Source organism: Nansenia antarctica (assembly GCF_963989245.1).
Source record: "Nansenia antarctica genome assembly, chromosome: 18".
In the NCBI taxonomy this organism is placed as follows: domain Eukaryota; kingdom Metazoa; phylum Chordata; class Actinopteri; order Argentiniformes; family Microstomatidae; genus Nansenia; species Nansenia antarctica.
This window is the reverse complement of record NC_137691.1, coordinates 22,293,394-22,299,187: the sequence shown is the minus strand read 5'-3', so window position 1 is coordinate 22,299,187 and position 5,794 is coordinate 22,293,394.

Sequence of the window (5,794 nt, the reverse complement as noted above, 5' to 3'; positions counted from 1 at the left end):
AAAAGTGATCAACGTTTCGTTTTCAGAGTCTCTTTTGACAATCTCTTCGAGAGCTGTTTTCAGTCATTAACAGAGCTGTTCTGAAAGTGTCCAAGCGGCCTGTTCTTAGAGTGGACTGTTTTTTGCATTCGTTCTCAAGTTATAGCAAACTATCAAAGTGTTGTTTTCTGCCTTTCACGAGCACATTTTGACTTGTTGTTGAATAATCCTATAATGTAACTCTAAATGACAATCAGAGCAACTTGAATTGCGTGTGTGCAGCCTTTTGCTCAAAAGTGATCAACGTTTCGTTTTCGGAGTCTCTTTTGACAATCTCTTCGAGAGCTGTTTTCAGTCATTAACAGAGCTGTTCTGAAAGTGTCCAAGCGGCCTGTTCTGAGAGTGGACTGTTTTTTGCATTCGTTCTCAAGTTATATCAAACTATCAAAGTGTTGTTTTCTGCCTTTCACGAGCACATTTTGACTTGTTGTTGAATAATCCTATAATGTAACTCTAAATGACAATCAGAGCAACTTGAATTGCGTGTGTGCAGCCTTTTGCTCAAAAGTAATCAACGTTTCGTTTTCAGAGTCTCTTTTGACAATCTCTTCGAGAGCTGTTTTCAGTCATTAACAGAGCTGTTCTGAAAGTGTCCAAGCGGCCTGTTCTGAGAGTGGACTGTTTTTGTATTCGTTCTCAAGTTCTATCAGTGTTGTTTTCTGCTTTTCTGGAGCACATTTTGACTTGTTGCTGAATGCTCCTATAATGTAACTCTAAATGACAATCAGAGCAACTGTAATTGCGTGTGTGCAGCCTTTTGCTCAAAAGTGATCAACGTTTCGTTTTCGGAGTCTCTTTTGACAATCTCTTCGAGAGCTGTTTTCAGTCATTAACAGAGCTGTTCTGAAAGTGTCCAAGCGGCCTGTTCTGAGAGTGGACTGTTTTTGTATTCGTTCTCAAGTTCTATCAAACTATCAAAGTGTTGTTTTCTGCCTTTCACGAGCACATTTTGACTTGTTGTTGAATAATCCTATAATGTAACTCTAAATGACAATCAGAGCAACTTGAATTGCGTGTGTGCAGCCTTTTGCTCAAAAGTGATCAACGTTTCGTTTTCGGAGTCTCTTTTGACAATCTCTTCGAGAGCTGTTTTCAGTCATTAACAGAGCTGTTCTGAAAGTGTCCAAGCGGCCTGTTCTGAGAGTGGACTGTTTTTTGCATTCGTTCTCAAGTTATATCAAACTATCATAGTGTTGTTTTCTGCCTTTCACGAGCACATTTTGACTTGTTGTTGAATAATCCTATAATGTAACTCTAAATGACAATCAGAGCAACTTGAATTGCGTGTGTGCAGCCTTTTGCTCAAAAGTGATCAACGTTTCGTTTTCAGAGTCTCTTTTGACAATCTCTTCGAGAGCTGTTTTCAGTCATTAACAGAGCTGTTCTGAAAGTGTCCAAGCGGCCTGTTCTTAGAGTGGACTGTTTTTTGCATTCGTTCTCAAGTTATATCAAACTATCAAAGTGTTGTTTTCTGCCTTTCACGAGCACATTTTGACTTGTTGTTGAATAATCCTATAATGTAACTCTAAATGACAATCAGAGCAACTTGAATTGCGTGTGTGCAGCCTTTTGCTCAAAAGTGATCAACGTTTCGTTTTCAGAGTCTCTTTTGACAATCTCTTCGAGAGCTGTTTTCAGTCATTAACAGAGCTGTTCTGAAAGTGTCCAAGCGGCCTGTTCTTAGAGTGGACTGTTTTTTGCATTCGTTCTCAAGTTATAGCAAACTATCAAAGTGTTGTTTTCTGCCTTTCACGAGCACATTTTGACTTGTTGTTGAATAATCCTATAATGTAACTCTAAATGACAATCAGAGCAACTTGAATTGCGTGTGTGCAGCCTTTTGCTCAAAAGTGATCAACGTTTCGTTTTCGGAGTCTCTTTTGACAATCTCTTCGAGAGCTGTTTTCAGTCATTAACAGAGCTGTTCTGAAAGTGTCCAAGCGGCCTGTTCTGAGAGTGGACTGTTTTTTGCATTCGTTCTCAAGTTATATCAAACTATCAAAGTGTTGTTTTCTGCCTTTCACGAGCACATTTTGACTTGTTGTTGAATAATCCTATAATGTAACTCTAAATGACAATCAGAGCAACTTGAATTGCGTGTGTGCAGCCTTTTGCTCAAAAGTGATCAACGTTTCGTTTTCAGAGTCTCTTTTGACAATCTCTTCGAGAGCTGTTTTCAGTCATTAACAGAGCTGTTCTGAAAGTGTCCAAGCGGCCTGTTCTTAGAGTGGACTGTTTTTTGCATTCGTTCTCAAGTTATAGCAAACTATCAAAGTGTTGTTTTCTGCCTTTCACGAGCACATTTTGACTTGTTGTTGAATAATCCTATAATGTAACTCTAAATGACAATCAGAGCAACTTGAATTGCGTGTGTGCAGCCTTTTGCTCAAAAGTGATCAACGTTTCGTTTTCGGAGTCTCTTTTGACAATCTCTTCGAGAGCTGTTTTCAGTCATTAACAGAGCTGTTCTGAAAGTGTCCAAGCGGCCTGTTCTGAGAGTGGACTGTTTTTTGCATTCGTTCTCAAGTTATATCAAACTATCAAAGTGTTGTTTTCTGCCTTTCACGAGCACATTTTGACTTGTTGTTGAATAATCCTATAATGTAACTCTAAATGACAATCAGAGCAACTTGAATTGCGTGTGTGCAGCCTTTTGCTCAAAAGTGATCAACGTTTCGTTTTCGGAGTCTCTTTTGACAATCTCTTCGAGAGCTGTTTTCAGTCATTAACAGAGCTGTTCTGAAAGTGTCCAAGCGGCCTGTTCTTAGAGTGGACTGTTTTTTGCATTCGTTCTCAAGTTATAGCAAACTATCAAAGTGTTGTTTTCTGCCTTTCACGAGCACATTTTGACTTGTTGTTGAATAATCCTATAATGTAACTCTAAATGACAATCAGAGCAACTTGAATTGCGTGTGTGCAGCCTTTTGCTCAAAAGTGATCAACGTTTCGTTTTCAGAGTCTCTTTTGACAATCTCTTCGAGAGCTGTTTTCAGTCATTAACAGAGCTGTTCTGAAAGTGTCCAAGCGGCCTGTTCTTAGAGTGGACTGTTTTTTGCATTCGTTCTCAAGTTATAGCAAACTATCAAAGTGTTGTTTTCTGCCTTTCACGAGCACATTTTGACTTGTTGTTGAATAATCCTATAATGTAACTCTAAATGACAATCAGAGCAACTTGAATTGCGTGTGTGCAGCCTTTTGCTCAAAAGTGATCAACGTTTCGTTTTCGGAGTCTCTTTTGACAATCTCTTCGAGAGCTGTTTTCAGTCATTAACAGAGCTGTTCTGAAAGTGTCCAAGCGGCCTGTTCTGAGAGTGGACTGTTTTTTGCATTCGTTCTCAAGTTATATCAAACTATCAAAGTGTTGTTTTCTGCCTTTCACGAGCACATTTTGACTTGTTGTTGAATAATCCTATAATGTAACTCTAAATGACAATCAGAGCAACTTGAATTGCGTGTGTGCAGCCTTTTGCTCAAAAGTAATCAACGTTTCGTTTTCAGAGTCTCTTTTGACAATCTCTTCGAGAGCTGTTTTCAGTCATTAACAGAGCTGTTCTGAAAGTGTCCAAGCGGCCTGTTCTGAGAGTGGACTGTTTTTGTATTCGTTCTCAAGTTCTATCAGTGTTGTTTTCTGCTTTTCTGGAGCACATTTTGACTTGTTGCTGAATGCTCCTATAATGTAACTCTAAATGACAATCAGAGCAACTGTAATTGCGTGTGTGCAGCCTTTTGCTCAAAAGTGATCAACGTTTCGTTTTCGGAGTCTCTTTTGACAATCTCTTCGAGAGCTGTTTTCAGTCATTAACAGAGCTGTTCTGAAAGTGTCCAAGCGGCCTGTTCTGAGAGTGGACTGTTTTTGTATTCGTTCTCAAGTTCTATCAAACTATCAAAGTGTTGTTTTCTGCCTTTCACGAGCACATTTTGACTTGTTGTTGAATAATCCTATAATGTAACTCTAAATGACAATCAGAGCAACTTGAATTGCGTGTGTGCAGCCTTTTGCTCAAAAGTGATCAACGTTTCGTTTTCGGAGTCTCTTTTGACAATCTCTTCGAGAGCTGTTTTCAGTCATTAACAGAGCTGTTCTGAAAGTGTCCAAGCGGCCTGTTCTGAGAGTGGACTGTTTTTTGCATTCGTTCTCAAGTTATATCAAACTATCAAAGTGTTGTTTTCTGCCTTTCACGAGCACATTTTGACTTGTTGTTGAATAATCCTATAATGTAACTCTAAATGACAATCAGAGCAACTTGAATTGCGTGTGTGCAGCCTTTTGCTCAAAAGTGATCAACGTTTCGTTTTCAGAGTCTCTTTTGACAATCTCTTCGAGAGCTGTTTTCAGTCATTAACAGAGCTGTTCTGAAAGTGTCCAAGCGGCCTGTTCTTAGAGTGGACTGTTTTTTGCATTCGTTCTCAAGTTATAGCAAACTATCAAAGTGTTGTTTTCTGCCTTTCACGAGCACATTTTGACTTGTTGTTGAATAATCCTATAATGTAACTCTAAATGACAATCAGAGCAACTTGAATTGCGTGTGTGCAGCCTTTTGCTCAAAAGTGATCAACGTTTCGTTTTCGGAGTCTCTTTTGACAATCTCTTCGAGAGCTGTTTTCAGTCATTAACAGAGCTGTTCTGAAAGTGTCCAAGCGGCCTGTTCTGAGAGTGGACTGTTTTTTGCATTCGTTCTCAAGTTATATCAAACTATCAAAGTGTTGTTTTCTGCCTTTCACGAGCACATTTTGACTTGTTGTTGAATAATCCTATAATGTAACTCTAAATGACAATCAGAGCAACTTGAATTGCGTGTGTGCAGCCTTTTGCTCAAAAGTAATCAACGTTTCGTTTTCAGAGTCTCTTTTGACAATCTCTTCGAGAGCTGTTTTCAGTCATTAACAGAGCTGTTCTGAAAGTGTCCAAGCGGCCTGTTCTGAGAGTGGACTGTTTTTGTATTCGTTCTCAAGTTCTATCAGTGTTGTTTTCTGCTTTTCTGGAGCACATTTTGACTTGTTGCTGAATGCTCCTATAATGTAACTCTAAATGACAATCAGAGCAACTTGAATTGCGTGTGTGCAGCCTTTTGCTCAAAAGTGATCAACGTTTCGTTTTCGGAGTCTCTTTTGACAATCTCTTCGAGAGCTGTTTTCAGTCATTAACAGAGCTGTTCTGAAAGTGTCCAAGCGGCCTGTTCTGAGAGTGGACTGTTTTTTTGCATTCGTTCTCAAGTTATATCAAACTATCAAAGTGTTGTTTTCTGCCTTTCACGAGCACATTTTGACTTGTTGTTGAATAATCCTATAATGTAACTCTAAATGACAATCAGAGCAACTTGAATTGCGTGTGTGCAGCCTTTTGCTCAAAAGTGATCAACGTTTCGTTTTCGGAGTCTCTTTTGACAATCTCTTCGAGAGCTGTTTTCAGTCATTAACAGAGCTGTTCTGAAAGTGTCCAAGCGGCCTGTTCTTAGAGTGGACTGTTTTTTTGCATTCGTTCTCAAGTTATATCAAACTATCAAAGTGTTGTTTTCTGCCTTTCACGAGCACATTTTGACTTGTTGTTGAATAATCCTATAATGTAACTCTAAATGACAATCAGAGCAACTTGAATTGCGTGTGTGCAGCCTTTTGCTCAAAAGTGATCAACGTTTCGTTTTCGGAGTCTCTTTTGACAATCTCTTCGAGAGCTGTTTTCAGTCATTAACAGAGCTGTTCTGAAAGTGTCCAAGCGGCCTGTTCTTAGAGTGGACTGTTTTTTGCATTCGTTCTC